General features: G+C 35.1%; 3 long non-coding RNA genes across 6 annotated transcripts; 2 read left to right on the forward strand and 1 right to left on the reverse strand.

Annotated features, from left to right (window-relative positions):
- The first annotated feature begins 1,660 nt into the window (after window positions 1–1,660).
- On the forward strand, window positions 1,661–4,238 carry LOC140178237 (uncharacterized). Its single transcript, XR_011870544.1, has 4 exons — window positions 1,661–2,099; window positions 2,191–2,245; window positions 2,334–2,462; window positions 3,941–4,238. It is a non-coding gene; the product is annotated as an uncharacterized lncRNA (long non-coding RNA).
- LOC140178238 (uncharacterized) lies at window positions 2,469–3,879 on the forward strand. Its single transcript, XR_011870545.1, has 2 exons — window positions 2,469–2,710; window positions 2,745–3,879. It is a non-coding gene; the product is annotated as an uncharacterized lncRNA (long non-coding RNA).
- A 7,619-nt stretch (window positions 4,239–11,857) lies between the features above and the next one.
- On the reverse strand, window positions 11,858–14,756 carry LOC112740987 (uncharacterized). 4 transcript variants are annotated; one of them, XR_011870548.1, is made up of 5 exons: window positions 14,299–14,756; window positions 13,441–13,584; window positions 12,936–13,013; window positions 12,746–12,783; window positions 11,858–12,209 (listed from the first exon to the last, which is right to left on the reverse strand). It is a non-coding gene; the product is annotated as an uncharacterized lncRNA (long non-coding RNA). The 4 variants fall into 4 exon arrangements; XR_011870546.1 differs by having other exon boundaries at window positions 11,858–12,225; XR_003171353.3 differs by lacking the exon at window positions 11,858–12,209 and adding an exon at window positions 12,299–12,562.
- Between the last annotated feature and the right edge of the window lie 5,439 nt (window positions 14,757–20,195).

The following is a 20,195-nucleotide window of genomic DNA, read 5'->3' on the forward strand; positions in this document are numbered from 1 at the left end:
TCTGAAAGATTATGATTTGAATTGAATATCATCCAGGAAAAGCGAATGTTGTAGCGGACGCTTTGAGTCGGAAGTCTTTATATGCAGCTTGGATGATGCTACGGGAGGAAGAGTTACTGAAGGCATTCCAAGGTTTGAATTTGGGAATTAGAAAAGAATCTGGAATCCTGTGTTTGAGTCAGTTGCAGATTTCAAGTGATTTTAAATCAGAACTTCTGAAGGCTCATCGAGATAGTGAAGCGTTACATAAGGTATTACCAGCAGTTGAACAGGGAAAACAGTGGAGAATGTCAGAAGGTCATGATGGTTTATGGAGGTTCAAGAACCGGATTATTGTGCCTGATGTTGGAGACCTACGACAAAGTATCTTGAAGGAAGCTCACAAGAGCGGGTTTTCAATTCACCCAGGGAGCACTAAAATGTATCAGGATCTGAAAGCGATGTTCTGGTGGCCAGGTATGAAGAATGATGTGGCATTGCATGTATCTAAATGTTTAACGTGTCAGAAGGTTAAGATTGAGCATCAGAGACCATCAGGGACCCTTCAGCCTTTGGAGATTCCACAATGGAAATGGGAGAGTATCGCAATGGATTTTGTGATAGGGTTGCCTAGAACCCGATCAGGTTATGACGCTATTTGGGTGGTTGTAGATCGATTGACGAAATCAGCTCACTTTCTTCCTATCCGAATAAGTTTCACAATGGAGGAATTGGCTCGAATGTATATCAAAGAGATTGTCAGATTACATGGTGTGCCCTCTACTATCATATCTGATAGAGATCCTCGTTTCACATCAAGGTTCTGGGAGCTTTTCAGCGTGCATTGGGACTCAGTTAAGCTTGAGTACTGCGTATCACCCTCAGACAGATGGTCAGTCAGAAAGAACTATTCAGACCTTGGAAGATATGCTAAGAGCTTGTGTTTTGGACCAACCGGCGAGCTGGGACCGGTATATGCCATTAGTAGAGTTTGCTTATAATAATAGCTATCATGCGAGCATCGGAATGGCTCCATATGAGGCTCTGTATGGCAGGAAATGTCAATCTCCATTGTGTTGGTATGAAACTGGAGAAAGGAGTTTATTAGGGCCTGAGATGATAGCCGAAACGACTGAGCAGATAAAGAAGATTCGTAATCGAATGCTTATAGCCCAGAGCCGCCAGAAAAGTTATGCTGATCAAAGGCGAAAGCCTTTGGAATTTGAGGAAGGAGAACATGTTTTTCTGAAAGTAACACCAACCACTGGAGTGGGAAGAGCTATTAAGACCAAGAAACTAAATCCCCGTTATATTGGACCGTTTGAGATTCTGAAAAGAATGGGCCAGTGGCTTATAGAATTGCCTTACCGCCGTATCTTTCGAATTTGCACGATGTGTTCCATGTGTCACAGCTTCGGAAGTATAATCCTGACGCAAGTCATGTTCTAAAACCAGAACCAATCCAAGTGAGAGAAGATCTAACACTCCCAGTAATTCCGGTGAGGATTGATGACACCAGTGTTAAACGATTACGAGGAAGGGAAGTATCATTGGTAAAAGTAGCTTGGAGACGAGATGGTATCGAGGAACATACCTGGGAACTCGAATCAGATATGCGAAAGGACTATCCACATCTCTTTTCAGGTAACTATATTTGAATTTTGAGGGCAAAATTCTTTATTAGGTGGGTAGGATGTAAACCCCGGTTAAATTAGTAGATAATTAGTTAATAAATTATTTTTTAATAAGGAGGATTAGAAATGCGAATATTATATCAAAATAGGGTAGAGCTCATCGAAACGAGAATTTTGACACCAATTTTGAAGAAAACGGTCCAAAAATGGACCGAAAGGACCGAACCGGTTGAACCGGACCCAAACCGGGTTGTCGGTTCAACCGGACCAGCCCTATTAAATGAACCCAAGCCCTTCATCCCCTTCATTCCAACAGAAACGAAGCTTTCAGCTTCCAGGGGAGGGAAGAACGAGAAAAAAATCCCGTAACCCTCACGTTACATTCCAAATCCCGTAACTCCTCCGTTCGAGCTCCGATCGCCGCACCGTTTGCGGCCACGCGTTCACCGCGTCGAGCTCTACATTTCTACCGAAACAATTTCATAGGTAACTTTTTTAATCACCCTCAGCTTCATCTTCCCCCAATTTTCGAATTTTAAGTGGGAATATTGAATTTCTTTGATTTCTGATGTTTTAGGATCCAATTAGCTTGAGAGAAACGTTCACTCTTGCTTATGTGAAGCTTGGGTAAGGTGAGGATACGATAATTCTATTTTATTTTCATTGAATTTGAGCTTTGAGTATTAAATTGGGTATATATGTATTATGAATGTGTATTAGGTTGAAAATAAATAATTGGAGCTTGAAATTGTGAATACTGGAACTTGGAGGAAGCGGATTAGTTGAGTTTTGAGGGGCTGTTTTGGTTTTGAATAAATAGCTTTGGTCGTTACGTGGAAATCGGCTAAGGTATGGTTTAGGTTTCTTGCATTTAATATATAATGTTCTGTGAAAACTTAGGCTAGATGACCATAGGATAAGTTGGAATGCAGGTGTATATTTAATATTTAGTAATTTATCGATGAATATATTTGGTTGAAGTTTATTGGATAATTAGTTTTAATTTTGGATGGTGAATGTTGTTATGTAATTTGGAGAGAATTATGGTTGAATGTTATTGTTGATTAACTAATGATTTGGTGAATTATTGATTTGAGGTATAACTATTGTGGAGGTTGTTGTGATAATGAGGTATTTTGTGTTAAAAGCCTAGGATTTGTGAACTATGATCCTTAGTTGAATTTTGGTTGTTGGATTTGAATATTGTATGAGTTTAATTGTTGATTTGAGGTAGATTTATTGTGGTGGTTGTTATGATGATGAGAAAGGGTATGTTGAATTGAAAAGAATACAGGTTTGGACCCGAACAGGGTGGCAAAGTCCGAGTTTTAGAGGAGATGCTGCCGAAATTTTATAAAAAATTAGAGATTTTGTTTAGATGATTATTTAAAAGAGATTTAGATTTAAATGTTATATGGTTTGATTTTGAGTTATTAAGAAAGTGAGTATGTTTTAAGTTTGAAGTTTGATTCTTAAAAAAGAATGAATTATGTTTTGAATTAAAACTATTGATGGACGGAATGGGAGGTGTGATAATGAAGGATAAGGATTGAATATGTTTAATGTATGATGATGAATGAGATGCAATTGAGAATGATGTGGATGTTGAGGAATTATAATTGAATTATTTATATGGCTTATGAATTTGAATAATCTGAGATACGAGATTCCCTGGATTAAGTGCTGTGGCTTGCCACCACGTGTACCAGGTTGAAAACTCGATACTCTGTTGACCCTACGACGTAAGTGTGACCGGGCACTATATAAATTCCCGGGAATGTTACCCCCATTGAGCAATATTGATTATTGAGAAAAATCTATGCATAGACTCTTGGGATGCACGTCGGGGGACAGTCTAAGGACAATTCAGACTTGTCGGGTTGGCTGGATAACCGACAGATGAGCCTCATCAGCCATAGGACAGGCATGCATCATATGCATATTACTTGAATTACTTGCTTGTGCTCTAATTGGGTGTGCCTATCTGTATTTTCCATGCTAAATGTGTATTTGTTACTTGCAGTAGTTGTAACCTTCTTGTGTTTGCCTTTATCTGTCTATTTGTCCGTGAAAATGCATGATGGAGTTGGAGGTATGGAGGAATGGCAGTATAGGACTTAGATTTAAGGTTAAGTTAAGTTAGGATTAAATATTTTTAGGAAACCACCTTTTATGGCTTCTGTTTAATACTTTAAGCTCTATAATCTGAGTGTCGGCGTTTTAGGATTGCCTCTGGCATTCCCAGGACCTTATATATTATGTGTGTGGCACCTTTACCATACTGAGAACCTCCGGTTCTCATTCCATACTATGTTGTTATTTTTCAGATGCAGGTCGAGAGGCATCTCGTTAGGCGTCTGGACTCTTGAAGCGGAGTGGTTACTGGGATATTTTGTTATGCTATGATGTATATATATGTACTTAGTTTTCTCTCCGCATGACTTATTCTTTTTGACCCTCTTAGAGGTTTATGGAGAGGCAGGATTGTGTATATGTACTTTTGGGTTTTGGATATGTATGTATATATATGTGTAAATATTCTCCGGCCAGTCTTGACTTCGCAGGCTGAGTTAGGAGCTTGATATTTTGTATCTTTGGCACTCTATTCCCACTTCTGTTAGCTTATGTTTGATAGTTATGGTTTCTTAGCACGTAAGTTAACTCGTTCCTTGAGCGTTGCGCCTTTATTGTGCGATTTTTATTTCCCCCTTTTCTTCAAGGCTCCTAGCATATTATAACTCTTCTGCTATTATATGTACTTATTTTATTTTAGAGGTCGTAATACCACATCACCTCTGTTTTACGACTTAAGCGTAAAGCTTTGTGTGGTAGGGTGTTACAAAGAGACTATGCCATTTGAATATTATAGCTCATTAGCTTCAAAATCTACTCGTTGACATAATTAAAAATAATCATTATAATTTAATAAAATTTTCAAATATTATCAAATTAAATCAAAATTTATATACATATAGTATTTTAAAATTTGAATTTCACTTGGATGTTTTTTATTATTGTTGAATAAAAATTTTTTGTAATTATTGAATTTTATAATATTTAAAAATTTTTATTCTTTTGATCCAATTATATTTGTAGAAATATTTTTATTCAGTATTTTGTTGAATTTTTTGTGCGGAATTTAAAGTTCGAGAGTTTTATGTGTTTTAGTGCCTATAAAAGTATAAATATCAATAATAGTCTTTTGGTAAGCTTTGCAACTTTGTTCCTTATGTACATATTTCTGAATCAGATTTCATAGTGGCTAACTTGTGGAAAGGGGTGTCCTGGGAGGTTGATAGTCTTACCACGCCTATTCCGCATGAGATTAAGCAGTTTATTTATGGTCCGAGATATCCTAGTTCGACTGAGTTGGAGCCACCGTGGGAGTGGTGGCCTGCAGCAACAAAAAAGTATAGTGCAAAGGAGGGTTATAGATGGTTATTAGAGAAAACATTAAATTGGAATGCCAATAGTAACTAGAACTGGTTGTGGAGTACAAACATTCCGGAGAAGTTCAAATTTACTATGTGGCTTGGCTTACATGATGCTCTACCAACTGAGACCTTTCAATTCAAATGGCATTTAGCTTCTTCAGATATGTGTAAGAGATGTAACAAGGCACAGGAGACTATGGAGCATTGCCTTAGAGACTGTGAACGATCAAAGGCAATTTGGCATATGTTGGATCCTAGTATCCTGGACTCGACGACGGGTACTGCTCTTGAAGAGTGGTTTCGGAAGGCCTTGGCTAACAATGAGGCGTCTTTTGGTGCAGGACTTTGGTGGGTATAGAGACATAGGTGCAATGACATATTCATTACTGACAACCCTTGGACAGACCACAAGGTTGTTGCCTTGGCCAGAATTACCGCCAAAGACTTACAGGTTTACAGGAGTTGAAACAATGCCTTTAGGTCTCTCCGAAATTGCCTGTGTTGGGAACCACCGGTAGACAATAGTTTTAAAGTTAATTGTGATTCAAGCTTGTATCTAGATTCAAATTTAGCAGAATTTGGGTGTATTATTAGAGATTCTAACAGAGATTGGATCTCGGGCTGCTCTGGAAGCATTCTCCCTGGTCTATTATCAGATGTGAATTATTTGCTACTTGGATGGGCTGGTTTTAGCTGGGATTGCGGTTTGAGGGATATTATATGTGAAACGGATTGCCTTGACATTATGCCCATCATGCATGAGCTTACAAGTGGGTATTCATCTGAAATAACAGATTTGGTTCACAGGATTCATGAGTTTTTATCTCGTCTTTGGCTTGTTCACGTTGAGTGGGTGTCCCGAGAAGCAAATAGAGCTGCGGATTGGATGGCTAGATATGGTGCCAAGAGTAACTCTAATCATGTTATTTGATCTGAGCCTTGTGCTGATCTCCAGCAAATCATCCGCTCGGATATAGGATAGTGTTTGCTTTGTTTCTTTCCATGTTATATATATATTGAATTGAAATCACAATATTTAGATTGAAATTGCATAATAAAAAAGAAAATTAGTTTTTAAGTATACTAATAAAGTGAAAGAATTGTGATTAAAAAAAAGATAAATAGAAAAATAAAGCATTATTATTATTGGCAATTTATGTCTTACTAATTTGATTTCAATTATTTTTACACTGATAATTACCAAAAAAATGAATTAAGAAGCATGTTAGCATATATTTATACATAATACATTAATTTTCAATCTCAGCAATTTTAATTTTATGTAATCTTAAATTATTTCAATTGTTTGGTTGATATATTTGTTATTGTGCAGATTTCCTATTAGGCGAGAAGTAACATAAGCCCAACTTGTTATTTGAATTTAAGCTTTGTGCAAAAATTAATTTAAACATAAGTGGTTTTATGTTGAAATGAAAGTGGCCCATATCACAAGCCCATAGACCAATATTAAAGGATCAAGGAAAGGAACCCAAAGGTTCTCAAAGCAAGCCTCAGTTACTTACTCCTCTTGTGATTGGAATTCAAAATTCAATTTGGTTAAATGCACTCCTTGGTAACCGAAACTCAAAATTAAATTGAGTTTATTGTGCATTGAAAGCTTCTCTCTTCTCTCTTCTCTCTCTTGTCTTTCGGTCACATCCATCAGAGAAGAAGATTGTAGAAGTTATCAAAAAAAGCTTACAGAAAAAAAAGCTATAAAGAAGAAAGGAATATCTTTACTTCAGAAGGAAAGATTTTAGAAGATGGCCTCAAGATTTTGATGCCAATAAAAGAAACAATCTGCCTCGGTGAAGAAGCAAATCTAAGGTAAAGAAGTTTAGTTCTATTTTTGTTCATCAAAGAAAGAAGATAGCCGCTGAGCTACACGTAAGAAGAAGCAAAAATGGAAGGCAAGAAGCTGTCCTGGGTCAGAAGATCATCAAGGATTCCAAATTCTTTCTTGGAGCCAAAGACAAGATCAAGGGTTCAGATGGAAGGAGCTTGATGAAAAGGGTTGAGAGAGATACATGCATGTTGATTTTTGGTTTTTTCTCTCTCTTCTCTTTGTCCGAACCGCTGCTGTTTTTGGTTAGAGAAGAAGTTGCTTGATTGAACCAGTTTCAACCTTGGAAGCTTCCCCTTCTATAATAAGGGTGAATGGCCAAGGGTTGAGATCAAGGAGAGTAAGCACAGAGTTCTCATAGCTACCCTGAAGCTTTATGAGTTCTTCTCCTTCAATGGTGTTCATTTTATTTTCTTTTTCTTAGTATTATCTGTCTGAGTCTCATGGTAAAAGGCATACATGCATGGTGAAGTTTGTAAGAAAAAACCAGTGAGAGAAAAAAGACAGTGATCAATATTAGAGAAAAAGTTATAGATGTCTCATAATTTCTTTGTACATCTTTCTGTTGTGTGCCATGATCTTGTGGGGATTCCCTTGCAAGTTGAGTTAGCACTTTACAGTTTTGAGTCCTATTCAAATCCAGATTGGGTGTAGAATTTGGATTTGTCCCAGATAAAAATGGGTAGTTCCTAGAAAAAAATTGGTGTTTGTAATGTTGTGATAACATAATGAAATTCCATCATTGTTGTGATGAAGACTGGATGTAGGCTACATTGTACCTAATGGCTAAACCAGAATATATCTGGTGTTAATTCTTCATCCCTACTCCTTTCTCTGTTTCTGTTTATCAAGAGACAAAAACAAAAATATCTCTCAATTCGGTACGAGACAAAACAAAAGTGTCTCTCAACTCGACACGAGACCAAAAAGCAGAAATATCGCCTGAAGTTCTTTGAAAAATCAGAAATCAATATTCAACGAAAAAAGGGCTAAGATTCAACCTTCTCTTCTTTTAGCTACTGATTACCATCAAATAAAATTGTATGATTTTATGCGTATGTTTGTAAATGGTTTTTGTTGGTTTTTCTACAAATATCATTGGGTCAAAAGAATAAAAATTTAAATTTAATAAAATTTATTAATTAAAGAAAATTTATTTTAACCACGATAAAAAGAATTATACAAGTAAAATTTATTTTAATATATTTTTTACAAATATGATTCAAAAAATCACATTTTATACTTAAAATTCAGTGATTACACCAAATAATTTTTTTTACAATTTTTTTGTTAATAAAAAAAATACTTTAAAAAGATAAAAAATTATTGAGATCAAATTTTGGTTTAATTTTTTAATGCATTTTTTAAATAATGATCTAATTATTTTTGTTGAGCTCTTTAAAAATTAAGGACAATTTTAGTAGTTTGTTTTAATATTTTTAATTAGAGAAAAAAAAATTATGCATCCAATAAAAATCATCTACCAAATTAGAATTATTATATGTTAACGTAACTCATTTTCAATTTATATCCTGTATGCAAAGAGGATGGGATTGCGTATCCATAAAGTGAAATTGTGAAATTTACATATCCGATTTCTAATTCAATTTCGATTGAAGGCATAGAAGAGGCCATCATGGAATAAAAATAAGAGTTTAAAACAGCGGTGAAATTGTGAAATTTACATATCCGATTTCTAATTCAATTTCGATTGAAGGCATAGAAGAGGCCATCATGGAATAAAAATAAGAGTTTAAAACAACGAGCCAGGCGGGGGAGATAAGCTAGTGAGTGGAGTCATAAACTCATAGAGCCATTAGATTAGATATAGATGACATTTGAGAAAAGAGGCTACGTAGCCCTATTTAATCTGGTGTATTTATTTTTCAAAAAAATGTGAAATGTAAAATTTTCGCTAGAATCACAATTCCTAAGGAATAAATTGACCAGTAGATAAGCAAAAAATATAACGTATACCCATACAAAAAAGAGTGAATCTAAGCACTTAATTGACATTTATTTGATCTCAGAGCCAAATAAATACTTAATTAGAAAGATGATGAATCAAATATAGAAAATTGTCAACACAAAAAGATCATTTATAAATAAATTACACAATACTACATACAAGTGATACAACAACAACAACAAAAAAAAAAGAGGAGGAGGTGACTAGTTAAACGATTTGAGAGATTATTAAAAGAAAATATTGGAAAATGCAGGAAAAAATTCCAATGGGCAAACAATGCTTTCTTTTGCTCTTCAAGGAAAAAAAAAAAGGGAACTTTTTCAAAATGTTTTCTCTTTCCACTTTATAAAAAACCTATATAATAATAATTATATTATTTCTGTTAAGTAATTGTTCCTGACAAAAAAAAAGGAAAGTGCCATGAAATGGACCTAATGTAAATACTAAAATCATATTGCAAAATATTTTTTTAGTAAAAAATGAAGATTATTGTTTATAATGGGTTTAGCTAATGACAAAGACTTATATGTCATTATCGTTATATAAAATGGATAGTTTAGAATCGTTAAATAAATTGATAGATTTAATTAAATTATAATCTAATAATTTTTAATTATCAATTTCACATCAAAACAAGACAATTATACGTGAATTTTAAGTTTTTAACTTTAACTAACTGTTCATATTTTGGTCCAATAAATAAAAATCAAACTCAACAAGATGGGAGTGGATCCGTCTAGTGGAAAAAAAATTGGATGATATCCAGTTTTTAATTTTACCGTTCATTGTTCTCTCTTATTTATTTCTGGTCCCACTTAAGAATTAAAGGTGAGAGATTACACTTTATTGTCTCCAATAAAAAAAATGGAGAGGATCCATTTCCCAACAAGAAAAAAGGTTCACTACACCACCTGGAAGAAATAATTATCTATAAAAAAAAATAGAATGACTCAAACAAAAGTGGTTAACAGCTCTATTATAAATACACTGGAACCCAGGTATAACTTAGGTTCTACTCTACTAAAAATCTGCTTAAAATACTTTAATTTAATGATTATAAAATAAATATATTAAAAATTTAAATTTTGTATATTTTTAATAAAAAATTTTAATTTATAAATTTAACAAGTATTTTAAAAATATATGTTAATTAAACTCTATAATAAAAAATAAATAAAAACATGATACGTAATAGAGAAAAATAAAAACATGATATGTAGAATAATAGGTTCACATAAATGGAAGAGTCTAAGAAACAACTATCTTAATTCTATAGGAATAGAGGCTTTCAAAAGAAAAATTGAAAAAATGGTTTAAATGCATATATTTGCCAAACATAAAATTTTCAAGATAAGAGACAATTCACTATCTCAACAAAAATTAGCTGGAAAAGATATAGTTTGTGTAGTTTGAGCGTGAATATACAATAATGAAAGCTAAAGCAGCAAATAATAAAAAGCTTCATGATTTTAAAAAAATATATATATATGCACTCCAAACCATAAATATTCAAACTTTGCATCAGCCAGATCCACCTCATCCAACTAAAACATAACAACTGAAAGAAGAATACCAAATACTAATGTTGTGAAGCAATTGATACATACCATTAATATAAAAAGAAACCAATTGGAGAATAAAGTATACAAAATCCACTATCAGGTGTCAGAAATTCACAATTATGATTTCAACCATAGAATAAATTGATAAATGACTAAGTGGATAAAAAAACGTATGGGAAAGAGAGCTTAATTTTTCTGAATCTAAAATCATTAGGAATTGTGGTGCAGAATCCTCTGTAACAAACAAAGAACTCAATCAAACAATGGCAACCCAATATTTTAAAAGCAAAATTATATCCCTCAAATAGAAAAAAATAAGTCATAATATATAGGCAAATCAGTACCCAACTCTTTGAAAAGCAAATAAGCAGGAGAAGGCACATCAACGAAAATGAAAAAGAAAAAAAAGCATTGAACACTAAGTACAAAGGAAAAAAAAAGAGCCAGAACATTAAGTACAACAAAGTACTGAATCTTCTTACTCACGTAATTGTTCGAGGGATTTCCTATCAAATTTATCAGTCACATAAGCAAGTTTTTTGAGAAGTTCATGGCCCTAAATCATTTAAGAAATATAAATAGTTATTTTTCTAGAAAACAGGATGCACAATGCACGCAATGCAAAATAGTTGATCTCTAAACTCTTATTATGTAGAACAATAGATTCTCATAAATGAAAAAGTCTAAGAAAGAACTATCTTAATTCTATAGGAACAGAGACTTTCGAAAGAAAAATTGTAAAAATGGTTTAAATGCATATATTTGCCAAACATATAAATTTTTCAAGACAAAGAGACAAATTCACCATCTCAACAAACCATAAATATTTACTCCAAACCATAAATATTCAAACTTTGCGCCAGTTAAATCCACCTCATCGAACTAAAACATAACCACTGAAAGAAGAATATCAAATACTAATGTTGCGAAGCAATTGATACATACCATTAATCTAAGAAGGAAACAAACCAGAACGAACTCACCCACAAATAAAATAGTGGCCCCATTGGTGATTCTTCAAATCTTATTAATAAACTGAATAGTAATGGAGGATCTGTTAATTTTATTAATAAGTTCAACTATGTCCTGTTTCATGCATCTGCTCTTAAGTGAGGAAAAAGAAACTAAACTGTTAAATTTTGTGTTTTATTTGTTCTTCGTTCTGTTTACTTTTTCTCTTTAAAAAGTAGAATCTTGCTTATGTATGAATGAGATATCAAAAGATTTTCTGCCTGCACACTAAAGAAAGCAATTTTTCTTCTTTTTTTTTTCCCTTGATAATCTAGAATGATCTATGGTTCCTTCGTGAGGACATTTATAGTCTTGGTACCATGGTTACTAACCAAATCAGATATAAAATATTTAAACGGATAATTAAAATGAATAATTAATGACAACATAATAGAACATACACAAAGTGACACCACTAAGGAATCTTATGGAAACTTACTTGTTTATTCAAATTAATGTAGATATAGGTTTAATGTTCGTTCTCATCAATCCTTGCGAATGCAGAAAGGAACTTATCAACATCATCAAACTTACTATCAAGCAATGTGCTCGAAATACTTCACATCAAAATAGAACCCAATCTCATACTAAAGCCTAAGAAAAACCCCATAAGTAAATGACAACTATCAGTAGATTAATTGGAAAAACGAATTACCACTTATTTGTGATTCCTTCTAATAGTTTTCTTAGTGGAATTCTTCACACCCATGGATCTTGTCTTCATATTGCACTATCGAGAAGCCTTTGCAGCTTTGCTGTCTGGTAATGTGCCCATTTCTATTGTTGGTAAGTTCTGGTTGTTAGAAATCAGATCTCAAATAATTTTAGTAAAATCAACATATAAAAAAGGAACCATAAAGGAAACATTAAGCAAAAACATCTACCAAAATTCATAGAGAACCATGACCTCTACTATATGTGTGCTTGTACATCATGGGGTGAACCAGAAAAAAGAAAATAATGCACACTAAGAACATTTAAAAGAGAGAAACTGCACAATCCAAACCACCAATAATTGCTATTGCTAACACCATGACTCACACGACACTAAATGAGAAACCTCTTGTTTAGTAGATCCAATCAGTTCAAAGGATTCTAAATCCCAAATTTTAGTGTACTGCCTGCTGACCCTGCAATACAATTTGTGATATTCAAAAGCTTAAGAATAAATATTGAGACTTTCAATCTTTTAGGCATCAAGTCATAATTAAGTTAACCAAAATTAGAGGGAAAAAATATATGTATAAATGCCAAGTCCACACAAATACATATTATGCTTAGTATGAAAAAGTTAATTTGCGAGTGGTCCATACATTTGCACTTTCTACGTTGGTGATATATGTTTGGGGGACTGCATTGAAATAAAAAAATAAATTAGCTTCTTATTTAATTAGATCCTTATATAGAGAAGAGAAATTTGCTATATCTAGTAAGATATTTAGATAGTACATGTACTAAGATTGACATTAGTAAAATAATTAAGAAGTGAATTGAAATTTACACCTTGAATTATGTACTTTTGCTGGTAGTAGATTTAGATACTTAAGACACCCACGAACTGTTAGTATAGAGAAAGTTTTCCTAAAAGAAAGAGTGAACTAAAATAAGAAAACATACTCAGCTGAATTTAAGTCTTCAACTCTATTATCATTAATACTATATAAATTGATGTTCAATGCTTGGTTAACATATAAGTTGACTACATGTATATGGTGCATCCCATGTCTATCCTTAAACTTTAAGAAAACATAAAATTTGAATAAAAAGTCTATGTAAATATAGACTGTCATCTTTTAAAATAAATAAAAAAAAAACTTAATTAGATGGTAAATGAAGAATACCATCATGTTTATACTTTGAAATCAACGGATCCAAGTTGCTCCTCCACTTTGCACCCCAAACCAATTTATTTAAAAAAAATCACGATGGCTAAGATCACAAAATTTATTTCAATTGCAAGGAGTATAATAATGTAACAAAGAGATCAGAACGAAGAGATCCTTCTTACATATTGCCATTGATCACTCCCAAATGCCGAACCAATCTCCGTATTTCTGTTGCATGCTCTACTGCTTCAATACCGGTTTTTATATAAGGCTCGGAAACTATCTCAAGCAAAGGTGCCCTGCTCTATTTAGATCAACCATTCAACCTATCATGAAAACACCAGAAACTTCAACACTATTTTATCATAGATACAGCTAGTTGAGCATATTATGTGTGATCTAACAATGAAATAACTAAAGGTAGTTGAGGGATTATCCAAATATAGATGTGTTTAAAAAATATGTAACTCAGTATAACAGATGCACAACAAATAAAAACCAAGGTTGCGAGAACCGGTTAAGTAATTGGTTTAATGATTTACTGGTTCAACCGGGATTCAACTGATTTAATTAAATATAAAATAATTTTTTTAAAAAATTAACTCTCCCATATGTGAACTTCTGTAAATCAATCAAGTCACTCTTCAGAACATCCAAAACAGATACCCAACCTAAGAATCATACTCAACCAAATCATAGGAAGCCATATAGTAATTTCAATGCAGAATTGTGGCACTGTTTTGATTTTGAATCAATAACAGCAAAACAACAATTCACCAAAACAAATATAAAATATTGGATTTAAAAATCAATCTCAGCAGAATAAATAAATTATACAATTGAATTTATAACTCAATCTCAGCAGAATTAATTCAAGATCAACGGACAGAATTCAAATAAAAATTCAAAACATTAATATCTCAAAATCCAGCAGAATCATCAATAATACATCATATGCATGTTCAGAATAAATTTCAAATTTCAAAGTTATAGAGTCAGGGAGATAGAATCAGGGAGAGTTAGAGACTGAAACTTGGGACCTGAGAGGGTTGAAGGCTTGAAGCAGAGAAGAAGAGACTTGAGACCTGAGAGGGTTGTAGCAGAGACTAGAAACTCCACACGAAGAGAAGCAACGACGGCGAGACACAGTGCGGAGCAGAGAAGCAGAAACGAAGATGAGGGGAGAAGCAGCAACGACCCACGGCGAGGAGCAGAAAAGCGGCAACCCACGGCGAGGAGCAGAGAAGCGGCGACGACCCATGGCGAGGAGCAGCGACAGAGAGAGCTCGGACAGAGATGGCGAGAGAGAGAGAGGAGGGAGAGAAGGGTTCGGCGATGAGTTTTAGCTCTGAAGTGGAATGGTGGGAAGTGGCTATTCTTCAAGGAGAAGAAAGGATTATGGATGGTGGCTGTTCTTCGATTCCAAGAGAAGATTAGGGTTTTCTCACCTTCTGCTGAGTGAGGGTATTGTGGGGGGAGGTGTTATGCGCTGGGTGAGAGAGAGAAAGGGGTGGGGTGGGAGGTGTTATGCGCTGGTTTTTTTTTTTTTTTTTTTGTAAACGGCGCCGTTTTAATTTGGAGGAGTGAACCGATCTTATAAAAAATCGGTCCGATTCAGTCGGTTTATTAATTAACCACCAATTTGACTTTTTTTGACCGGTTTTTTACAGAACGATTTTATAGTCTAACTGGACCGATCAAATGACTGATTTTCGGTTAACCTGATTGAACCGATCAGTCTGGTCCAATTCTCAGAACAATAATTTTTAATATAAACAAATTTAATATAATTGTCATGTATTATTGTCAATTTTAAAATTATAAGACAATTTTTAAATTATTTATTAGCAATTTTTATATTGTCAAATTCAACATGACATCCTCATAGTACTAAAAGTATATATATTAATTGAATTGGACTTTTTTTTCACTTTGTTTGGACTAAAAATTCATTCCTGACATCATTGGATCTGTTTGTGACCATGACATGATATTATTCAAGCATTGAATCACCGGATCTAAATTTGAGTCACGGGATTAAAAGAAAAAATAAAATTCAAAGAAAATAATTTCTATGGTGAGCTCTTCTCCTCTCACTTATGAAAATATAAATAGTAAAAATAAAAGAAAAGTTTAAGGACCAGCAACTTTGTTAAATTCTGGCCAGCATGTAACCAGCAAAGAAAAGTGAGTCATTGGATGAAATCTCACACCAATCTCACACCAATAAAACTATTATTGATGGCTATTTGATGGCTACAAATTACAAAAGTTGTTGGCCTCCTAGCATTCCTCAAAAATAAAATCAGATGCACTGCATACATTTTACAATAATTGGATAATCATATTTTAATGAATGAAGTTTTGTTATTAGAATTACTGAAATTTTTAATTTTAATTTATTAACTCTTGAATTTTATTCATCATTTGTTTTTTGTATATTTTTTTAATACGAAATAAGAAATGCTATGACATGATATGTTAAATAAAAACTGATGTTAATGATATGTTATATTTTTAGTTTAAGTTTGTAAGTATGAAATATGGATACTTTGTTAAGATGTCGTATTTATGTATTTATATGTCGGATATATTTTGGATACTACACTATTTATCGATACTCATATTTTTTATTTTTTGTTGTCAACTGTGACTTAATAAAAAATAAAAAAATTTAAAATACATATTAATACTATGTCAGTATGTCCAGTCTTATTTTTAATATATATATATATATATATATAATGAATTTTAAAATAGTACATATTATTATTTATTAAAACAAAAAATATTTTAAATACATTATATAATTATAAAAGGCATTAAAAATAATTTGAAAAAACCGTTTTGTTTAACAAGAATAGCAATGAATAAAAATTATATTTAAAGAAAAAATATTATACTTTACACCTTTAACTCAGTTTTATATGAATCGTATATATCTTTTGAAAAATATGTACATATTATATATGTGATCTCTTAATATTTTTAGAGATTAATATTTAAAGTGGTCTTTAAACACACATAATTTAACTTAATTTTTTAAAGATTTAATGTTTAATTTTTTCTCTAATTAAAGATATATTTAAATATTAACAAAGTTAAATTTTCTGTTGACTTTTACTGACCTGTAGTATAAGATAAAAATCATCACTTTTACATTTTTGTGATATGTGATATGTGATATTTAAGGATTGGACAACAAAGTTAATCACTTAATCTAACCTAATTCTCATATATATTTTTCAAAAATTAAATAAAAATTTGGATAAAACATAACCCGACCACCACCGCTGGCATTGCTCCACCGCGACGACTCCCTTGAAGGTTAGAGCCATCAGGTACAATGACATCCTTTGCCTTAGTGAGTACATAAACTTTATAACCTCCATCTCCAACTTAGATTAGGAATAGGAAGAAGAAACGAACGGAAAAAGGGAAAAAAAAAATAGGAGGAAGTGCTGTCAACCACTCACATGCGCATCGTTTTTTTTTTAGTGCTTCTTTTCCCAAACCCAAATTAAATTAATGAACATTTTATTTTTCTTCATTGTTCATTTGCATTTGCCCAACTCAGCTTTAACTTAATTAATAATAATTGAAATTCTGCCAAACAAATTAATTGAATCTTAATTTCATGGCTTTGGTTTCATTTCATACTATCACCAAAAAAAAAATCAAGGAACAAGATTAGTAACTAATTGTTGGAGTAAATAAGAGAAATGACATCAGGAAAAATGAAGGAAATTGATCATTTTTTTTTTTGGTATTAGGGCAATTGATCATTATTTCATTGTAATTGTCATTGACAAACACATACACTTATAGAGATAGGAATGTGGACAAACAAATAAAAGAAGGCCTTTGTTTCTTTAATCTTTAGGGCTTTAAAAAAATTTGATCACACCCTTACAAGGAGAGTCTTTCAATAATACTTTAAAAAAAAAAAACTAAACTTTCCAGTAGAGGGAGGAGGAGAAAAAAAAGAAAGAAAGAAGGCTTCAACCTTAAATCAGCCAACAACTCGCCTCGGGAGGATCAAAGCACGCCGGATCGAGTCTTCAAATTGATTTGGAAGTGGAGCGGTTCGGAGCGAATTCGCTCCTTCCTTTGGTTAGTCGCCAATGATGCTATTTTAACAAATATCAATCAGTAGAAGAAGACATTTATCTGCCTCTACTAGCTGCCCGCGCTGCAACTACCTCATAGAGGACGTCCTTCTTGTGTTACGTGATTGTCCTTATGCCAAATTAGTATTGTTACGGACCAGAGTCCAACCCCACTAGTCGCCGGGTCGGGGCGCCATCCCTGACCCAGGCCCAAGCCATCCCTCACGACAGGAAGAGTCCGACGGATCGGTTTCCAACACCCGACCGGGGGCACGCCCGGCTTACACTCCGTACGACCCAGGTCACTAGTCGGGTCGGTATCCTTGGGGCCGCCCCCGAGTCCCCGATCCAAAGTCTAGAACAACCTGTTCCTCCCACGTGGACTAGGACAGCTCATAGAAGCTCCTTGGCCAGTGGGTAGGGGTGACAAACGAGCCTAAACCCGTCGGGTCGGCCCGCGTAACCCGCCAAAAAAGGCGAGCTGGGCTGGAAAATTAGGACCGCCAAATAGCAAAAGCCCGCCTAACCCGCACTGCTTAAACCGCGGGTTTTGGCGGGCTTTGGCGGGGTGGGGCGGGCTTCCCCGCCGGGCTTAGTATTTTTTTTATCAAGGGGTATTTTTACAATTTTTTTTGCCAAAACCCAACTTTCTCCAACCCAACTTACAAGAGAATGAAGATGAAAATTGAGTGCTTTGGATTATGTTTATTTTGTTTTAGAGACTATTTATAATTATGTTTTGGATTATATTTATTTTGCTTTGGGAACAATATTTATAATTATGTTTTGGATGAAAACTTGGTTTATAATTATGTTTATTAGATATTTATAATTATAAAGACTTTAATGTTTGTGAATATAAAAATTATAATTTGTTTATACTTTTAGAAATTATAATAGTTAAAAATAAAAAATATAAGAGATTTTTTTATACTTTTATATATATTATTTAATAATTAAAAGTAAAAAAAAAAAAGATATTTGGCGGGCTGGGATTTTGGGACCGCCTCACTAGGCGGGGCGGGGCGGGCCAACCCGCCAAAGGGCGGGCTTCTGGCGGGGCAGGGCGGGCTTCCCCGCTTGCCACCCCTACCAGTGGGATAGGTCATCCATGGGCCCGCCCTGCACAGTATATAAGGGGAGAGGACAGCTCTCCCCCCAAGGTACGTCACATCTTACCTAATTTGGTCATCCCCTCGTACGGACACTATCTTGACCGTCGGAGTGTCTTTGCAGGAGGCCACCCCCCTCGTCCTCCTCTCCTCCGGCACCATCAACTCACTGAGCACACCTCAAACGCCCATTCCAGATCAACCCGGGGTTTCCCTCTCTAACCTTCTCATCACCACCCGATCCACCGAGCACTCGAGATCCCACGGTAACGAACATTGGCGCCATCTGTTGGGACCCTGGAGTAGACATGGAGCGACCTCCCACGTCGGAAGAGCTTCGCGAAGGAGGAGGAGCCTGCCTGAGTAGAGCGAAAGGAAGAAAGACTATCAACGAATTTTCAGCTATGATATGTACTAAATTCCTAGCAATGAAGTTCGTGACGGACAAAGGAGCTGTTGGCTCCATTAGGGGAGACTTGGAAGCGGTGGTTGCCTACGACAACGCCAGTCTCTCCCTAAGAAAAGAGTCTAAAAAGGCAGCTGGCGTGTTTTTGGCAAACCTGGATATAAGGATAGAAGACAAGCCGAGACCAAAACCAGAGGGGGACATGGAGAAGTTCCAGATACGGAAGTCGGCAAAACAGTTTACCTTCGTAAACAAAAATCTGCCCCATGAACTCAAGGGCCCCCTCATGGAGGTCGTAAGGGCAAACGGCGACCTCTTCGCGTGGACGCCATCAGACATACCGGGCTTGGATCCCAAGGTCATGTCCCACCGACTAGCCGTCAAACCAGACGCAAAGCCAGTAGCACAGCGACGAAGGAAAATGTCCCAAGAAAGGGCCAATGAGGTCGCCAAACAAATAGCCAGGCTACTTGAAGCTGAGTTCATCAAAGAGCTTAAATACTCGACATGGCTATTCAACGTCGTCCTGGTCAAAAAAGCTAGTGGAAGATGGAGAATGTGTGTCGACTATTCCGACCTAAACAAAGCATGTCCTAAAGACTCTTTTCCCCTCCCCAACATCGACACCTTGGTAGACTTGGCGGCAGGATATCGTTTCCTCAGCTTCATGGACGCGTACTCCGGCTATAATCAGATCCCGATGCACCAGCCTGATGAGGAGAAGACGGCGTTCATAACACCAGGAGGCACTTATTGTTACAAGGTAATGCCATTTGGATTGAAGAACGTGGGGGCCACCTACCAAAGACTAATGAGCAGAGTCTTCCATGACCTCATCGGCAAGATAGTAGAGATTTACGTCGACGACATCTTGGTAAAAATAGCAGAGCCAAGCAGCCTTATAGACGACCTCCAAGCTGTCTTCGAAGCGCTAAGGAAATTCAAAATGAGGCTCAATCCACTCAAGTGCGCGTTTGCTATAGAGGCCGGAAAGTTCCTAGGTTTCATGATAACACAACGGGGGGTTGAAGCTAACCCAAACAAGTGCGAAGCCGTCCTAAAAATGACAAGCCCAGGGTGTGTCAAAGATGTACAGCAACTCACCGGGAAGCTTACGGCTCTATCCCAGTTCCTCGGAGCTTCGGCGGAAAAGGCCCTCCCATTCTTCAACCTAATGAAGAAATGAATCGCCTTCGAGTGGACTCCGGCATGCGAAGAAGCGTTCAGCCATTTCAAAAAGATACTTTCAGAACCACCCGTGCTCAACAAACCAAGAGAAAGAGAACCTCTGTACCTATACCTAGTAGTGA

Source organism: Arachis hypogaea, chromosome 14, assembly GCF_003086295.3.
Source record: "Arachis hypogaea cultivar Tifrunner chromosome 14, arahy.Tifrunner.gnm2.J5K5, whole genome shotgun sequence".
Lineage (NCBI taxonomy): Eukaryota > Viridiplantae > Streptophyta > Magnoliopsida > Fabales > Fabaceae > Arachis > Arachis hypogaea.